The following is a 20,187-nucleotide window of genomic DNA, read 5'->3' as shown; positions in this document are numbered from 1 at the left end:
ATGACTCCTAAGAGGCAGGACTGGTCCCAGTCCAGGTTACACCATCCAGGTGGACACCAATGCCCTTTCTCTTACCTCCATCATTCTTCTTCAGAAACACAGTGAGCTACCCAAAATCATCAGGGCAGTCAGAATCAACTTCCTTCCCCTCTGGGCTGCCAGAAACCCTCGTTTCTCACTGTAGATCTTGTCCATGTCCACCCTTGTGTTCTTTGGACTCTACGCACATCTTGCCTTTTTTTAAGGGGGGGTTATCTACTCACTACATCCAAGGCAGTGCCTGGAAAGAAGAGGTAGTTCTCGGAAAAGGTCAGATGAATTAAGACCCAACAACTTATAACCAAGAAGACATAAATGCCACCTTCTCTTCTGATCGGTTTTTGTCAGGGTCACATCCCAGGGGATTTGTGGTACCTGAAGGCTTTCACACAGACCTGAGTGAATCCCAACCCTGCTGCTTCTTTGCTGGGTGACCTTGAATGTTTTATTTCATCTCTGTAGCCTTCATCTTTCTCATCTGCACACGTGGAGTGATGAACCCTTTCTTAAAGGGTTAAGAAGATAAGCGATTTCCTCTGAAGACATCTCATGCCAAGAATGTATTAATAATGACACTCTATATTCTAACCACCAAGATGATCCTTATCATTTACCTTTGTGGTTTTCCATTTGCTAGATACAAAAGCATTTTTTTTAGCTTATTGTTTTGAAATAATATCCAGAAAAGAAAGGTTGCAAGAATATAGAAAAAACTGCTATATTCTTCTCCAAGATTCACCAACTGTTAACATTTTGACACACTTGCGCTCTCTCTCTCTCTCTCTCTCTCTCTCTCTCTCTCTATATATATATATATATATACATATATATGTGATATAGAGATTTTTTTATAAAATATCTATCACATTGGCATCACATTCCTTTGTGCATAAACCCTTCAGTGTGAATTTCTAAAAAACAAGGACATTCTCTTAGGTCACCTTGGCACCATTATCAAGATCAAGAAATTTGACAGTGACACAGTATCACTCTCTGAGAAGTCTGTTTTGCAATCTCACCAACTGTCAGATGATGTCAGGTGACAATGATGTCAGGTGACGACCTTTATAATCCTTGTCATCCCCTGGTTCAGGATCCAATCCAGGGTGGTGCGTGGATTGTACTGTCGAGTCCTTTTACTCATCTTTGATCAGAAACTGTGCCTCTTCTTCTGGCTTTTAAGACACTGACATTTTTTAGAAGCATACAGACCAGTTATTTTTCAGAATGTCCCTCAGTTTGGATTTGTCTGATAATTCTCTGTGCTTAGGTCCAGGTTAAATATTTTCAGCAGAAACGCTACAGAAACGATGAGTCCTTCTCAGGAACACACGATGTCCATTAGTCCCAGCACTGAAGACATTAATCTTGCTCATTTCATTCAACTGTCTGCCAGTAGGAAGGTTGCTATTTTTCCCTGTGTTATTAATAAGCCATTTATGAGAGATATTTTGAGGCCATGTGGATATCCCATTTCCCATCAGACTCTCAGAGCTGCTGTTCTGGAAGCTTGTGGGCAAGCTTCTCTCAAAGATGGAACACTGATGGTCTGTACTGCCTTGGTGGAGGAGGCATGAATACTCATTTTTACCAGTTTCCTGTGAGGGAGCCTTGTGGTTAATGACTCGGGGAGGCGTGGGCGAGCTGGAGCCTTGTGGTCCAGGAGCTCTCCGTCCTGCAGCAGTACCAGCGAGACGGTGGGGACGGGAGAGGAGCCCCCCGCTGCAAAGTGGAGGCGAGCGAGAGACAACCCAAGGCTACACGGTAGAGTGGGCCTCAGGCTCACAAAGGCAGAGGTTTTCTTCCTCTGCCCCTACAAGCATGCTCTCCACCCATTCCTTCTGAGTATGTGAGACTCATCTAGTCTGGGGGTCTCAGCAGAGAGGCACACATCACCGAAGATTCCCAGGAGGGTTACTGTGAGAGCCTTGTTTCATTCCTCTGACTGGGGAACTCCTGAGCTAAGCTCTTGTCTTGTGAACAAGGAGGAAATCAAATTTGCAGTTTTCCAAACAGTATGAGAGAACCTAGGAGTTGAAAATTGTTAGAAATGGAGGGTGTCAAGAGTTTATCTTAGCATTCATAGCTTTTCAGGGAACTAGCATTATTACTCCAAGAGTTCCAGACCAGAGCAGCGGTGTAGATTTGCTGTAACTGGGAGCTGGATCTGTGACCCTATTGTGCAGTTGTCTAAATACACCTAGTTCTTTGAGGCCATTTTCTTTCATTTTGTAAAAAAAAAAAAAAAAGTTATTAGAGCAACCTCCCCCCTCAAATTTAGGCCAACCCCACTAATGAAGACTGAGGTGAAAACTCTACAAAAACCATAGCACATGGAATCAAGCAACATACAATTTGTACATCTTGACCAAGTTGGATTTAGCCCAGGAAAGAGAGGTTCCTTTTTCATGAGGAAAGATGAGGAGTGTAATTCACCACATTAACAGATTAATGGGGAAAAAAATCTTATGAGCACATGGTCATCTCAAAAGATGCAGGAAAACTGATAAAATTCAGCATGTATATGGAGCAAATGAAACTCTCCAACTCTCCTGCTGGGAGTGGAAACTGTTGCAACCACTTTGGAAAATAATGTGGCATTTTTCTACTAAAGTGAAACATGCACATTTTCAATGGTTTTCAATACTCCTCTGAGGTATGTATCAAACACAAAATATATATTTCACCAAAGACATGTATTAGTATATTCATAGCAGTACTATTCATAAAGAAAGTTATGACCAACCTAGATAGCATATTAAAAAGCAGAGACATTACTTTGCCAACAAAGGTCCGTCTAGTCAAGGCTATGGTTTTTCCAGTAGTCATGTATGGATGTGAAAGCTGGACTGTGAAGAAAGCTGAGCGCCGAAGAATTGATGCTTTTGAACTGTGGTGTTGGAGAAGACTCTTGAGAGTCCCTTGGACTGCAAGGCGATCCAATCAGTCCATTCTAAAGGAGATCAGTCCTGGGTGTTCTTTGGAAGGAATGATGCTAAAGCTGAAACTCCAGCACTTTGGCCACCTCATGCGAAGAGCTGACTCATTGGAAAAGACTCTGATGGAGGGATTGGGATTGAGAAGGGGACGACAGAGGATGAGATGGCTGGATGGCATCGCTGACTCGATGGATGTGAGTTTGAGTGAACTCTGGGAGTTGGTGATGGACAGGGAGGCCTGGCGTGCTGCAATTCATGGGGTCACAAAGAGTTGGACACGACTGAGCGACTGAACTGAACTGAACTGAACTATTCATAATAGACTTATAGGAAACTATCCAAGTGCCCATCAAACATAGGATATATAGATTCCAGTATATTCACACAACAGCCTACGTTTCATTGTCAAGAATAAGTGATCTACAATTGTACAGTATAGATGAATATACTAACATAACATTGCACAGAAGAAGCCAGATACAAGGCTTCCCTGGTGGTCCAGTTCAGTCCAGTTCAGTTCAGTTGCTCAGTCGTGTCCGACTCTTTGCGACCCCATGAATCGCAGCACGCCAGGCCTCCCTGTCCATCACCAGCTCCCGGAGTTCACTCAGACTCATGTGGTTAAGAATTCACCTTGCAATGCTGTGGACATGGGTTTGATCCCTGGTCCAGGAGGATCCCAAATTCCATGGAGCAATTAGGCCCACAGGCCTCAGCTACTGAGCCCACGTGCAGCAACCACTGAAGCCTGTGTACTCAAGAGCCTGCACTCACAATAAGAGAAGCCACAGCAACAGAAAGCCTGCGCTCTGCAACCAGAGAGCCACCCCCACTGGCTGCAGCTAGAGGAAGCCCAAGTGCACCAGTGAAGACCCAGGGCAGCCAACAATAAATAAATAATTACTTAGAAAAACAGAAGCCAGTCGCAAAGGCAGTACTATGACTCCACTTACATAGGAGACTAAAACACAGGTAAAACTAGCCCGTGGTGTCGGAAGATTGGGTACCACTGTGGGCTGAGTAATAAGATGGAAAGGCGCATCTCAGGATCTGGAGATACGCTGTCTCTGGATCTAGCCGGTGGTCACACAGATGGGTTCAGTGCGTGGAACTGCATACATTTATGTTATAGGCATTTCCCACATGTGGACTGCAGTTCATTTTTAAGGGGGGAAAAAACCAACAACATCTCTTCATTAAAAAGTTCTTCAATATGGGGCTTCTTTAACCTGAAACTACAAAACCAAATCAAACATCCTTATCAATGAGGAAATGTCAAAACAGATCCCTCTAAAATTAGGAATAAGAAAACTATGCCTTCTCTACCACCACTTCTACTTGGTACTAGAGATATTCACCTTGTACAATAAGTCAAGGGAAAGAAATAAATGGCATAAGGACTGGGACAGAAGACAAGATATCATAATTTAAAGGAGATGGGAAGGGAAAGCCCAAACCCATTCTCTTGGAAATCGGAAAGAGTCTACAGGTAAGATATCAAAGTTAGCAGTAAAATTGCATAACAGTGCTGAACGAAAAGTTGATAACACAATTCCACTGCATTTCTGTCTCTGCAACAATATATATAAAAAGTAGTTTTAAAAATGATTTTTTATTGTAACATCAATAAATACGAAGTGATATAAATGAGGAAGAATCTTTATAGAAAAATTATAAAACTTTGTTAAAAGACATACAAGAATTTATAAAAGTTGTAGAGAAATATATTATTTATGCTTTAGAAGACTAGATGTCAAAAGATATGAGTTCTCCCCTAAACTGACTTAAAGTTTCCATATAATTATAAAAAAATTCTCACAATAGTTTTTGTGATTAACAAAGTAGTTCTAAATTTTATTTAGAAATACAAATGCCTATAAAAAGCCAAGATACTGCTAAAGAAGAAGAATATGGGGTCTCATCATGTCAGATATGAGTAATTATTATAAAGCTTTGGTAAACAGATCACATAGTTTTACGCTGAAAATAATAGGTAGATCAAAGAATCAAAGACAGAACCCAGAAGCAGATCTATTCACAAACAGAATTCTTTTAAAGAACAAGTTGGCACTGCAGCTTAGTGAGAAAAGGAAAACTTTTTCAACAAATCTTGAGTCAAAATTGATTATGTATATGAAAAAATTACTTAGCCTCCTACCTCCAACCTTACAAAAGAAAACATTTCCAGATTGTTGAAAGATGTAAAGACTTTCCTGGTGGTTCAGCAGTTTAGACTCCACGTTTCCACTGCAAGGGGCCTGGGTTGTATCCCTAGACAGGGGACTAAGATCCTGCATGCTGGAGGCACAGCCAGAAAAAGTAAGTAAAAAAAAGTATAAAACCTTTGATGTTCTGTTTCTTGATTTGGATGGTGACTATATTGGTATTCATTTTATTATTTTTTTAATTGCATATTTGTATTTCCATGTTATAATATATAATGTATCTTATGATAAAAAAATTTTAAAGCCAATCTACAACAAACAGGCAGGGGAAAAAAATGAGGGAGTTGGACAGGATAATATTTATGGATTTTTTAATGCTCTCATTCATTCATACAAGAAACATTTTGGCTATATTATGCGAGGTCCTAGGGATTCCAAGAACAGGAAATAAGCTGGTCCAGACAGTCACTATGCGGTTCCAGGGCCCACTGAGACCTCACGGCACTCTGGCACCAGCCAGTTCCCAGCTTCACTGTGCCATTCCAAGACTCCACTTTGTGTAAAACATTTACACTGTCTACCAAAAACAAAACAACCCCCCCAAAGCAATCCATTCCCACCAAGAATGTAGAAACATTACTGTACCTCTTCCTCCAAGGCTCTGGCACACTCCTCCTCTTTTTTCCTCGTAATTTCTCTGCCCATCTTTGTCTTTGTTCTCAGGATCAACACAAATTCCTCCTTTTGCACAGCAGTTTGTTTCCTTTGCTCCCCCATCGCTCAAGTAGGGCAACCAGAGTGATGTATGGAGCTCTTCCAGACAAATCCAGTGGTTGCCCTGAGAAGACGCTTGATGGTTTGATTTTTCTCCCCCTTGTTACAGGGCTCAGTACCTCTACCTCTGTGACAGAGGAGCCCACCAAGGGCTTCAGGAGCAAAAGCAGGGGCAGCCGACTCAGCTTCAGTCTTCAGGGTGAGAACGTGGATGTCACCTGGGAGCTGACTGAGAGGATGTATGTGCCTACTTTAGGTCAGCTAAAGTGCAGAGAGTGTAGCAACGCTGTCAGAAAAGCACTTCTCTGGGAGGCTTGGAGCCTGGGTTTTCATCCCAGGTGAGCCATCATGCTGTCCTGGATGCTGGGAGAGTTACTACCCTTTAGTCCAGCACTTCCACTCTTTAATGTGCACACAGATCACCTGTGAAAGTAAAAAGCCGCTCAGTCGTGTCCGACTCTTTGCGATCTAATGGGCTATACAGTGGGTAGCCTTTCCCATCTCCAGGGGATCTTCCCACCCCAGGGATCGAACCCAGGTCTCCCGCATTGCAGGCAGATTCTTTACCAGCTGAGCCGCAAAAGAAGCCCTCACAGATCACCTGGGAATCATCTTAAATGGCAGGTCATGACTCGGCAGGTCTGAGCCCAAGGTTCTGCACGTCAAACTGGCTCCCAAACAATGCCAAGGGTGTCAGCTGGCAGGGGGTTAGGATCTTCATCTATAAAATGGACACAAAGTCTCCATGCAGATGTTGTGATTTAATGAGATCATAAGTACGAATGTGCTTGGGAAATTTTGTAGCCCTTATGAATATGATGGGTTGTTATTACTGAAGAGCGGGGATGTTCTAAGGCTTGTCCAATAAACTGGTGGTAGGGCCTCCCCCCCATATTTCCACTGCTTGACAAACTGAAAAACTACCCATACTCAGCCAGTTTGGCAGCTGAGCCCTTCAGAAGTGTCAACTGTGCCAAGAAGACACACCAGCCCTCAATAAACAGGTCCCTGGAGAAGAAGGGACCAACATCTGCTGGATCATTGTAAAAGCAAGGGAGTTCCAGAAAAACATCTATTTCTGCTTTATTGACTATGCCAAAGCCTTTGATTGTGTGGATCACAATCAACTGTGGAAAATTCTTCAAGAGATGGGAATACCAGACCACCTGACCTGCCTCTTGAGAAACCTGTCCCCTGTATGCAGGTCAGGAAGCAACAGTTAGAACTGGACATGGAACAACAGACTGGTTCCAGATAGGAAAAGGAGTATGTCAAGGCTGTATATTGTCACCCTGCTTATTTAACTTCTATGCAGAGTACATCATGAGAAATGCTGGGCTGGAAGAAGCACAAGCTGGAATCAAGATTGCCAGGAGAAATATCAATCACCTCAGATACACAGATGACACCACCTTTATGGCAGAAAGTGAAGAAGAACTAAAGAGCCTCTTGATGAAAGTGAAAGAGGAAAGTGAAAAAGTTGGCTTAAAGCTCAACATTCAGAAAACTAAGATCATGGCATCCGGTCCCATCATTTCATGGCAAATAGATGTGGAAACAGTGGAAACAGTGAGACATTTTTTTGGAGGGGGGGGGCTCCAAAATCACTGCAGATGGTGACTGCAGCCATGAAACTAAAAGACACTTACTTACTCCTTAGAAGGAAAGTTATGACCAAGCTAGACAGCATATTAAAAAGCAGAGACATTACTTTGCCAAAAAGGTCTGTCTAGTCAAGGCTATGGTTTTTCCAGTAGTCGTGTATGGATGTGAGAGTTGGACCGTAAAGAAAGCTGAGCACCAAAGAATTGATGCTTTTGAACTGTGGTGTTGGAAAAGACTCTTGAGAGTCCGTTGGACTGCAAGGACATCCAACCAGTCCATCCTAAAGGAGATCAGTCCTGGGTGTTCATTGGAAGGTCTGATGTTGAGGCTGAAACTCCAAAACTTTGGCCACCTGATGCTGACACATGATGTTGACTCAAATGAGCTGACTCATTTGAAAAGACCCTGATGCTGGGAAAGACTGAGGGCGGGAGGAGAAGGGGATGACAGAGGATGAGATGGTTGGATGGCATCACCGACTCAATGGACATGAGTTTGGGTAGGCTCCGGGAGTTGGTGCTGGACAGGGAGGCCTGGCGTGCTGCAGTTCACGGGGTTGCAAAAAGTCAGACACAACTGAGCGACTGAACTGAACTGAACTGGAGAAGAAGGAGAGAGCAAATCAAGGATGTGATGTGGCAGCTGACAGATTTGCACAAGTGCCCAGCCACTTCCAGAGTTAATGGTGTGGGCAAAGAGTCTGCAGAAACAGGAAGTCCTGCAAGAGAGCAAGGAAACACACATTCACACACACACACACACACACACACACACACACTATCCAAACCCAGAGAGGGACTCTTGGGTTAATATCACGTTTTCTTTAAAGGTCAGAAGCTATTTAACCCTTGGCAGATCCACAGAGAGCTGAGAACACAGCTCAGTAAAGATTAGGGCAGGTGCATGGAAGGGCAGATGGTGAGATGGGGCAGGTGAGCTCAGGACCACTTTGATGCTGGAACTCAGGACCAGAGATGCTCCACAGCCCCATGAACCTTCTTGCCTGCCGGGCCCTGGGCTCCACTTCCCACACTGGCATGCTGCTCTCAGATGCTGCTCGTTCTTGAGTGGGCAGCAGAGTGAGTCACTGGATGGAAGGTGTTTAAGTGGCTTGCCAAAGTCACAGTGGAGTTACTGGCAGAGCTGACTCCCAAGTCTCCAGCTCCAGGCTGTCCATCAGAAATGCAAGGGCAGGTTATCTGGGTGGCTCCGCTTAGGGATTATCAGGAACTGTCAGCACCTGAGTGAAAGTGAAAGTGAAGTCATGTCCGACTCTTAGCGACCCCACGGACTGCAGCCTACCAGGCCCCTGCATCCATGGGATTCTCCAGGCAAGAGTACTGGAGTGGGTTGCCATTGCCTTCTCCTAAAGTGAGGAAGGATGTAAAAAGGACTAGTATTTGTTCAGCACCTATAGCGGATCAGGTACAGTCTATATGCTAATTTATCCCCACAGCTTCATGAAGATGATATTTCTGTTAATCAAATAACATCTATAAAGGTTCTAATATGTTGTGTCGTGCAGAAGAAAGTTTCCACAAAATGTTTGGTTATTTGTCCTGTTGCCCCAAGTTACAAAGATGCAACCCAAGAAGGTATAAGCAACTTAACCGAAAGTCACCTCCACTCTCTAAGTGGAGATTTGACCTCAGGTCCACCAGGCTCTATGTTCGGCATACTTCCCATTATGCAGTGCTGGAAAGGGAACAGGCTGGGCTCTGGTGTAAAACAAAGAACTCCTGTTTGTAGGGGGATTTGGGCAAGGTATTTCCGAAATGGACCTGTGATGGCCTCAGGAATCTTCCCATCTTTAGGTAAGAAGAGTGTACTGGGTTGGAGAGCATCCTGCCCCCAAATTCATGCCCTTCCCAGAGTCCTAGAACATGATCTTATCTAGAAATCAGATCATGGCAGATGATATTCATTACAATGAGGTCATACTTGAGTACGGTGGGCCTTTAATCCAATATGACTGATGTCCTTAGAAGAAGTGAACAGACACAGGGAGGATTCCACAGGGTGACAGAGGCAAAGATTGGAGTGCCACAAGCCAAGACTTGCCACCAACCACTGGAAACTAAGACATGGAATGGATTCTCCCCGAAAGGTTTCAGAGAGAACGCGGCCCCGCCTACACCTTGATTTTGGACTTTGGCCCCCAGAACCGTGAGAAAATGCAATTCTATCGTTTGGGTCACTGAGTTTTTGGTAACTTGTCATGCAATCCTGGGAAATTAATACAGAGTGACTAGTCTCAAAGCACTGCCATCATCACCTTGAGTGATGAATAAAAAGGACAAAACTACTTTTAAACTGAGACTTGAGGGAGGAAGGGACATTTTGGTCGACGCTGAATTTCCATCACATGCATACATGTCTCTCGAGCATACGCACTCACACGCACCCTGCCTCCCCTTCTTTCTGCACAGACAATTCAGAGTGCCCACAATCCACTCAGTGGGGCTGTCCTAGCCTTTCTGGTTGAGGTTAGGTGGCGATTTTATCAGCAGCCATTTCCTGCACTGGTGCGACATACTAGGGTTCAGGTGGGGTGACTCTTCCTAGGTGTTTTCAACCTCAGGTGGATTTAGAAGAATCATTCTTTGTCTATGTTGGTATTAACTCCGTAACCACTTTTATCTTCCATAAATAAATAACAGTTATAGAATAAACAAATGTCACAATTCTTATTATAAATCTATTTCTCAATCTTAGCTGTTTATAAAATTGTGTTGTTGTTCACTTGCAAAGATGGGTCCAACTCTTTGTGACTTTGTGGACTGTAGCCCGCCAGGCTCCTCTGTCCATGGGATTTCCCAGGCAAGAATATTGGAGTGAGAAAAAAAAGAAAGAATATTGGAGTGGGCTGCTGTTTCCTCCTCCAGGGGATCTCTCTGACCCAGAGATGGGATCCCTGGGTCAGAGAGTGGTTCCTGCATTGGGTCTTCTGTGGTTCCTGCATTGGCAAGTGGATTCTTTACCACTGAGCCATCAGGGAGGCTCTTACAGAATTATACGGGAATTTTAAAAACATCAGCATCAGGATCCCACTCCAGACCAATGAAATCTGAATCTGAGATTTTGCAGATTCCCGCATGTGATTCTCACGTGCAGCTAAAGTGGAGAATCACCGTTCTGGATCTTTGCTACTGTAAATGTAGTCCACGCACCAAAGCACTTGACACCAGTTGGGAGCTAGTTAAAAATGCATACTCCTGCCCCACTCCAGATCCGACTCTGCATTCTGACAAGGACCCAGGGGATCTGTGTGCACATGATATCCAAAGGCCCTGAGCAAGACTGACCCTTCCTTATATCACCTTGGATGAGAAGGGAAATTCCTTTGGCATCCAACACCGAACCATCAACAAGCACAGGAGGTCCAGCTTTCCTCAGAGATGATGTTCAAGCTATTTAATAACAATGTTGGCCATTGAGAGCTGGGATAGCAGCAATGTTGAACTCTGGCTGAAGTCAATCCCAGTCTTACTATTATTCTGCTTCTTAGAGTTTCCTACTGTGATTGCGTCTCAACCTCCAGGGCCTCTCTGGCAGGGGAGAGGTGGGGAAGGCTGCAGCAGTCATGACTGGGGTGGCTTCTTAGCTCCCAACTGTTCTGTTGCTTTTGGAAACAGTGTCAGCATGCAGGGCCAGAGTTCTCACTGGCTGGTGGTGGGGGTGGGGGATGTCAATTAACCACATGTCTCTCCCAGGTTCTGAGCAAATTCTAGATATACAGACAGAATTTTTAAATAATGCCATTTTAGCACATTTGGGCAAAGCTAGAATGGAGGACACGGGTTTATTGAATGGATGAACCCAGGAGGACAGTAGCTGAAAATGACATTTTTCTTTCCAACCGCTCTCCCTGCCAACTGTACTGCAGAATGCTGACTCTTCCATTCTTACACAGATGACTGCTCAGAACCTGCATCTTTCTGAGTCACACTTGGGTGTCAATACTGTTTTTAAAGGTATTTTTAAAAGTCCAGTCCAATAAAATATCAAAGCATCGATCTTTTATCCACCCGACGTTCCCTGGTCCTCCAGCCTGGGCCTCCTGCCAAGGAAACTGGCCTGGGGGAGGTGGGAGAGGGTGGCTTCTCCTCCTTGTCCTTCCCTTCTTCTCCCTCCCTTCTCACTCTGCTGCCCTTCCTCAGCCAGGGCTGGGCTGGGCTGGCAGGGTGGGGAGCAGAAAAGGCATATCATGGCTGCTCTGGGGACAGCTTGGCACTGAGGTCCTCTGTGTGGCAGTGCCCGAGGCTGCCTCTTTCCTGTAGAGCATCTTTGTGGGTTTTTCAAGGAACTCCCATCACTGATCTGGGTGATACGTTCTAAGCCTGGCTGCTACCCCCGCATTTTCCATGGACTTCCCTGCTGGTTGTCTTCTCGTGTAGGATGCTCCCAGGACAGTGAAACTCTGGCTTCCGTGGTTGGGCTTCATCTCTGGCCCTGAGAAGCTCAGGCCCCCCTTCTAGGAAGGGCAGGTCTTTCCCAGGAGGCCCACTTCTTGCTGTACTGCAGATGCACCTCACCTCAAGGACTACACAAGGTGGCTACCACGAGGTACGAGAAGACTACCAGTCCCGGCATCTCCAGATTCCGAAGACACAGCCTAGTTCTCCAAGTGATTCTCTTGAACGTTTCCTTCACTGGCTTCAAGGGTCACAGAAGCAGAAGAAGGTGGGCCCCGGAGAGAGGAGGGATATATTCAGGCTCCCTGAACTCTGTTTCTAAATACATCCTCTCCGTCCACGGCAGGGGCCATGGACACCTGGCCTGCATGCCTTCAGCAGACCTCTGCAGGACCAGCTCTTCCTCCCTCTGACTCTGCCTCAGGGCCACAAGTGCTGAGATTTAACAACCCAGGGGAAATGCTCAATCAGTGAAGGATGGGGTCAGCGACAAGATCCCTGGCTCCCGGTTGTGGGCGGAACAATCATGAGGTTAGTTCTGCACAGTCTCTCAGAGGAGGGCAGGGACTAGGACAAGGTAAGAGAGGCTCCAGGGTGCAAGATGTAAGGCGGCATCTACCAGGGCTGTGCGAGAGTGGGTCCCTCCTTAATCTGGCACCCCAAGTACCTCACCCTAGTCCTGGCCTCATCTCAGAGGGTCCCCGGCGGGATCGGGCCCTGGGTGCTCACAGCAGACGCGACTCAGTAACATCTGGGTCAGGCTCCTCTCTTCAGACCTGAGGTAGGAGGTGCACAGGCCCCTGGCTGAGCAACTGCAGCTGGTCTCCTGCTGATGCTTCGAGATGGGAGACCAGTGGGAGCACTGGGCCCAGACGGGGTGCATTCTTGTGGGGTTTCCTGGCCCAGAGAAGGCCCTCAGTCGAGGGGAAGGACAAAAGGAGGGAGAAGAGGTCAGCTGGAATCCATCTTGGCTGAGAGATGTGCGCCCGTACCAGGACCAGATATGAAGATGACTGGTCAGAAAACAAAAGCAGAAAACTACCTTGATTTAAGCAACCTAAGCCAGCCCCGTTGCACATGACTCACTCTGAGTTCAGCTACGTGTTCTTTTACACGTATTCTGCTTCTTTTTATAAACACCTTTATCTTTTCACAATCTTGGTCTCTGCTGAATTCTTCCTTCAAAGAAGACAAGAATAAAGGTCCTTCCTTCTAGTTTTTCACCACCGGAATCAGAACCACCTCCCAATAAACTACTTGTACCCGGGTCTCAGGTTTGCTTCTTGAGAATCCAAGACCCTTTCCTGCCTCTCCGTATCAACTGCCAGCCTCATCTCCGTCTGCCACTGAGGTGGTGTGGACGAAGTTCACAGGACTGGGTGTTTTAGCCACTCCTGCCTGTAGGTTTCAGCCTCCCTGACCATGAACCTTCTCCTCCCTGGCAGTAGCCCCTCTTTCCCTCTGGTTCTGAGCCTGTCAGGCTGCCAGCAGCACCGACAAACCCAAGAGATGGGACAGTCCTGGCGGCACTGGAACCTGTTTCCAGCTGGGAACAGACTGACATCGTAAGTGGTCTCCTTCAGGCTTTGTGGGGCTTTCCTTGTAGCTCAGCTGGTGAAGACTCTGCCTGCAACGTGGGAGACCTGGGTTCAACCCGGGGTTGGGAAGATCCCCTGGAGAAGGGAAAGGCTACCCACTCCAGTATTCTGGCCTAGAGAATTCCATGGACTGTATAGTCCATGGGGTTGCAAAGAGTCGGACACAACCGAGCGAATTTCGCTTCAGGTTTTTAAATAATTAATGAGTGGATGTTGGTTGCGCTGGGTCTTTGTAGTTGCACGGGCTTTTCTCTGCTTGGGGCAATCGGGGGCTACCCTCCAGCTGCTGTGTGGGGGCTTCTCACTGCAGTGGCCTCTCTCGTTTGAGGGCGCGGGCACGGGCACTAGGGGGTGCGAATTTCAGTGGCTGTGGCTCCCAGACTCTAGAGCACAGGATCAGTAGCTGTAGCACAAGGGCTTAGCTGCTCTGTGGCAAGCGGGATCTTCCTGGACCAGGGAGCCATCCTGTGTCTCCTGGCAGGTGGACTCTTTACCACTGAGCCACCGGGGAAGCCCTTCCTTCAGCTTGAAGAAAGAAAAGCCCACAACCCGCCCTCCCCCGAAATTAACCTTAACAATTGGAAACCCTCCAAATGACCAATAGTAGATGGTTAAATTACAGTATATCTGTACAGTGGAATATACACGGGCATTCAAAATGATGTGAGAGGCGCTTGGTCGTGTACGACTCTTTGTGACTCCAAGGACTGTAGCCCACCAGGCTCTCTGTCCATGGGATTCTCCAGGCAAGAATACTGGAGTGGGTTGCCATTTCCTTCTCCAGGGGATCTCGACCCAGGGATCTAACCCGGATCTCCTGCATTACAGGCAGATTCTTTATGTCCGAGGCACCAAGGAAGCCCTTCAAAATGATATTGAATGTACTCTGTTCTTACTGATGCTGAGGAATTTTCATAACATATTAAATGATACAAAGATTTTTTTTTAAAAAAAGGAAGAAGCCGACAATGGCGATGAGGGTAGAGACTGAGAGGAGAGTTTTCACTCAGATTTCAGGGCTCTCTGCCTTTCCTCCTTCCTGGCATTTCAGCTCCCACTTTCCAGTCGCTCTGGCAGCCTCAGGTTCTGACCTGCCCAGAATACGGCATGGCAGGGTGACAGAAGTAGGCACATCCCCCCGTGTCCCCACGTTGACTCATGAAACAGGGCCATGGTCTGGAGGCTAGGGGAGCAGAGGAGAAAGTGTGGGAATAACTTATACTTGAGGAAGGAAGTGGGCTTGGGGCCTAGAAGGTGACACCTTGTTAGGGAAATTAAATAGTCTTGTTTAGGCTCCACAGACAGAGCAGAGCAGGCCTCTGACCTTGCTTCTAACCTGCCTGGACACTGCCCTGACTGTGAGTGACTGCTTGCTGTGAGTGGAAGCATTGTAAGCACCATAGGTAGAGGATGAATCTTGAGACTGTTGAGCCCCTGGAGGTGCCCTGGCCAACCAAGTCCTGGGCTTAACAACATTCCAAGTTTTATAAGCATTAACAGGAAACCAGAGCTGCTATTTGCTCACAGATTAATGATATCAGTTTGCATCCTGGGATTAAAAGCGGGAACCCTGAGGTGCAGCCTTTGAAGTCTCACCCAAGGAGCGGATGCGATGCCTGAGTCTTTTTTCCCAACTGGGACTCCAGACGTGCTGTGTTGCAGGGACTTCCCACTGCTGTTTGAGTCTGGATGCTGGTCAAAACCCAATTTGGTGATGTATCCTCTCAGCTCAGTTCAGTTCAGTCACTCAATCGTGTCTGACTCTGCGACCCCACAGACTGCAGCATGCCAGGCCTCCCTGTCCATCACCAACTCCCAGAGCTTGCTCAAACTCATGCCCATCAAGTCAGTGATGCCACCCAACCATCTCATCCTCTGTCATCCCCTTCTTCTCCTGCCTTCAATCTTTCCCAGCATCAGGGTCTTTTCCAATGAATCAGCTCTTCACATCTGGTGGCCAAAGTACTGGCGTTTCAGCTTCAGCATCAGTCCTTCCGTTCAGGACTGGTTTCCTTTAGGATTGACTGGTTTGATCTTGCATATGTATCTTCTGTTGCTTCTATTTATCTTTTCTTTTAATGTTAGTATATTGAAAGTAAGCTAGATAATCCTCTAACAAACATTTGTATTATTTATTTATATAGAATAGGTGGCTTATTTTGTTAACAAATCCTTTGAACCTGAGACAAAAGTGAAAACTTTCAGCAAAACACACGTGCAATTATGATTTTGTAGAACAGGAGGAATCCAGGGAAGGGATCATTTTAGAGTTCAGGTGTGATGTTAATGCTACGCCAAGAAAACCAATTTCACCTTAGTGTCTGCTTTCTTGGGTCACTACCGGCCTCAACTGTTGCAAGTTGGGTTCCCCAGAAGAATCTCTGAGAGGGAGATAAGGGTGATTACGTTGATTAAGGGGTGCCCTTGAGGTCAACAGCTGTCGGAGGGAGAGGAGGGAGGCAAGAATTGAGGAGATGGAGAGGTGAAGCTGTGAAAGCCTCAGCTCACCTCCCCGCCACCTCCCCCAGGAGCTCTGTCACTGGAATGACCCTTCTGAGACACCTCAACTTGGGTTGAGAAAGTCAGGCCTTTACAACCTGGTATAAACCAGTCACTGGATGCAGGCTGGACCTTAGCTAAACAATTCCTGAGACTGCCGACAGCAGGGGGCCACCTGCCCACAGCACTCCCAGAAGCTGGGGGAATAAGTCCTTCAGTCTGAAGGGAGACCAGGACACATCCCAACTGAGTCCTTTGGGCCTGGGTCCATCTCCTCCACCAGACAAGCTCGTTATGGAACACAGCAGAGGGGAAGCTCAGGGACCACCTTCGCCTCTCACAACAGGCCTAACAATAATTACACCTTGGGCCACACTTATTGATGGGTGGACAAGCTGCTTCCTCCAACTTCAAGGAGCCTGCATTCTAAGAAAATCAGCTCTGGTGCTGGCAGGCAGGTAGGAGTCTTTGTCAAACAGAGAAAGTCACTATTACTGTGCCCTTTTGAAGTACCGGTTCCACCTCTGGCTGAGCTGGCTTGTGGGCCTCGTTTTCTCAGGATGAGAAATTGAAGGAGGGGTAGGGGAGAAAGAGGAGGAGGATGGCTGAGGCCCAGAGGGGTGAAGGGCAGGAAGGTAGATGGGGGCAAAGAGACCAGGAAGGCATCAGTAAAAACGAGACCAGCATCGGAAATAGGACCAAGGTCTGGGGAGTAAGAAGGAGGCTGGATCAGGGACCCTCCTGCCATCTCTCTCACACTTGCCTAACCGAACCTCAGCACTCCTAAGCCCACCTGTCTGTTGCACACAGTAGCTCCTGGTTGAAGTGTGTATTATCTCCTGCGTGGGAGGAGGAGATAAGTGGCTCAGTGGTAAGAATCTGCCTGCCAGTGTGGGAGACACAGGTTTGAACCCTGGGTTGGGAAGGTCCCCTGGAGGAGGAAACGGCACCTCACTCCAGTATTTCTTGTCGGGAGGATCTCATGGACAGTGGAGCCTGGCGGGCTGCAGTCCATGGGGTTGCGAAGAGTCAGACACGGCTGAGCAGCCACATGAGCACCTGCTTAGTTGCACTTGGCTCCTGACGACAAGACTCAAGCAGGCTTTCCTCATTACCAGGTTATTCTACTCAATGTCCCCCATACACTCAGCCTCCCAGCCTCCAAAACAGCCATTTCACCCCACACTCTGTCCTCATTCTCAGCCAACTGCCTTGCTTCTTGGCTTCCCCTGTGACTCAGCGGTAAAGAATTTGCTTACAGTGCAGGAGACACAGGAGATACCAGTTGGGATCTGAACCCTGGGTTGGGACAATCCCCTGGAGGAGGGCATGGCTACACACTCCAGTATTCTTGCCTAGAGAATCCCACGGACAAAGGAACCTGGCAGGCTACAGTCCATGAAGTCTCAAAAAGTCGGACATGACTGTGCAACTGAGCATGCCCTGTACACCCTTATTTCACTGAAAAACCAGAATCGATCAAAACAGCTGTTTTGGCAGCGGGGCCTGGGCAGCCACAGCAGCCCAGACCTCAACTCTGGGCTCCAGGCACCTTGCGAGGGGCTTGGGGGCTGAGAGGAGCTGGCGCCCCCCAGGGGAGGTGTGACCCCACACCCCTCCCCCCTGGGCCATCCGCAGGATGCCGGCCTCTGCCCCACAGCAGTCGCCAGAGAGAGATGAGTAACAACAGCAGTGGTCAGCAGTGTGCGTGATCCTCTTTGCTCTCATCACCACCCTCACCCTCTGTAGCTCCAACAGTGCCAGTGAGGTCTCTTATTACAGCTCCCTGTGGCGCCAGATCCGCCAGCTGGTCAACCTCAAGAAGTGGAGCCAGATCCACCAGCTGGTCAACCTCAAGAAGTGGAGCATCACTGACGGCTACATCCCCATTCTCGCCCACAAGACACTGCCCAGCTGGTGCCACCAATGTGATTGTCACCAGCTCCAGCCACCTGCTAGGAACCAAACTGGGCCCTGAGGTCAAGCAGGCCGAGGGCACAATCTGCATGAACGACACCCCCACCACGGGCTACTCAGACCACCTTGTGGGTAACAAGACCACCTTCCGCGTAGCAGCCCATTCCAGTGCATTCCATGTGCTGCGGAGACTCTAGGAGTTCATCAACCAGACCTCCGAAACCCTGTTCACCTTCTGGGGTCTCCCACCAAGATGCAGACACCCCAGGACAGGCTGGTGCGCGTCATCCAGCGGGCAGGCCTGGTGTTCCCCAGCATGGACGCTTACGCCATCTCTCTTGGCTGCACGAGCCAGTCTGGTGACCTCTTCCGGAGTGAGGCAGGCAAGGACAGGGAGGAGTCCTGAGCCAGTCTGGTGACCTCTTCCGGAGTGAGGCAGGCAAGGACAGGGAAGAGTCCTGAGCCAGTCTGGTGACCTCTTCCGGAGTGAGGCAGGCAAGGACAGGGAAGAGTCCTGAGCCAGTCTGGTGACCTCTTCTGGAGTGAGGCAGGCAAGGACAGGGAAGAGAGTCCTGCTCGTGGTTGAGCACAGGCTGGTTCACCATGGCGACTGCGGTGGCATAGTGTGACCACGTGCACATCTATGGCATGGTGCCCCCCGACTACTGCAGCGGCCCCGCCTACAGCATGTGCCCTACCACTGCCACAAGCCTAAGGCGCTGGACGAGCGTGTCACCGACACTCAGAATGAGAAGGGCAACCACCACCACTTCATCAGGAAGAAGAGGGGCTTCTCTTCCTGGGCCCAGCTGTACGGAATCACCTTCTCCTACCCCTCCTGGACCTAGGCCACCCTGCCTGTGGGGCTCTCACGAGGGAGAAAGGAGAAGTGGGAGTCCACGCAGGCCATCTCCTGACCAATCGTGGCCTCCAAGAGTGTCTTCCGACCCATCAGACCTTGAAGAGGGTGTATCCTCCAGCCATTCAGGGCCTGGAGGAATCTCTTGGCCAAACAGGGATTTGGCTTCTATGTGGTTAATGGGTGTCAAGGGTATTTCCTGTCCATTCAGGGTCTGAGCACAGTCAACCAGAGTAATCTGAGGCTAAGGTTATGTCCTTTCCCCTGAGGCCTTGGTTCAGAGCCCAGGGTGGACCCCCAAATCACTTCCTATTGGCTGGACGGTGGGGTCCTGTCCCAGGAAGCTGAGGATTTTGTGTTGCCCCCCCCCCACTTTCCAGAGCTAAAGAGAGGTTGTGTGGTGGGTAGGAGGCCAGGCTGGGGCATTTGTGGGGTTGGGGATCTCCAGGGGTGAGGCTGGGGACTGGTGTCTGGGTAATCTCCCTGGGATTCCTCTCTGTACAAACGACATCTGCATCTCCCATGCTCAAGTGAAAAACAGGATCTATTTTCTCTGCAAATGACTCTATTTCGTTCCTTTTAGGGGTGGAGTAATATTCTATGGGGGGAAGTGATGGGAGGGAGGCCCCTGAGGGAGGGGCTATATGTACACATATGGCTGTTTCACTTCACTGTGCAGCAGAAACTAACATAGATTATAAAGCAATTATAGTCCATAAAAACAAGACAAGAAGAACCATAATCCATTAATTCCTCTCTTTGCCTCACCCTGTACATCCAATCCACTAGCACGTCTTGTTTCAACCTTCAAAATATATCTGACTCCGCAGCATGCCCCGCTAGAACTGCAGTAGTAGCTTCGCCGCTCTCTCCTGTCACTCACTCCTTGAACAACCCCTACTCGGGTGACACTGTCCATTTCCTGGTCCGTCCTGCACAAGCTGTTTTCCTGGGAGAAGAGTGAGGCAGAGGTGAAGGGACACACACTGGGGCAACAGCCTGATTCAAAACCCTACCTCCGGGCTTCCCTGGTGGCTCAGTGGTAAGCAATCTGCCTGCCAGCGCAGGGGACAAGGGTTCGATCCCTGATCTGGGAAGATCTGACGTGCTGTGGAGCAGCTAAATCCAAGCACTGCAACTACTGAGCGTGTGCTCTAGGGCCCCGGAACCAGAACTACTGAGCCCAGCTGCAAGTACTGAAGGCCATGGTGTGGAGCCCATGCTCCGCAACAAGAGAAGCCGCCACAGTGAGGAGCTCACACAGCGAAACGAGAGTAGCCTCCACTCACCACGACCAGAGGAAAGCCTGCGTAGCAGCGAAGGCCCAGCACGGCCGCAAATAAATGAATAAACATTTTTAAAAACCCATCTATGATT

At 48.1% G+C, this 20,187-nt stretch overlaps 1 pseudogene; it reads left to right on the top strand.

The window, feature by feature from the left end:
• Positions 1 to 9,606: 9,606 nt before the first annotated feature.
• LOC101117796 (alpha-N-acetylgalactosaminide alpha-2,6-sialyltransferase 6-like) lies at positions 9,607 to 19,495 on the top strand (annotated as a pseudogene).
• Positions 19,496 to 20,187: the final 692 nt, after the last annotated feature.

This window comes from Ovis aries, chromosome 19 (assembly GCF_016772045.2).
Source record: "Ovis aries strain OAR_USU_Benz2616 breed Rambouillet chromosome 19, ARS-UI_Ramb_v3.0, whole genome shotgun sequence".
Taxonomy (NCBI): Eukaryota; Metazoa; Chordata; class Mammalia; order Artiodactyla; family Bovidae; genus Ovis; species Ovis aries.
The sequence above is the reverse complement of the archived record's forward strand: the minus strand, read 5'-3'. Positions and strand labels throughout refer to the sequence as shown.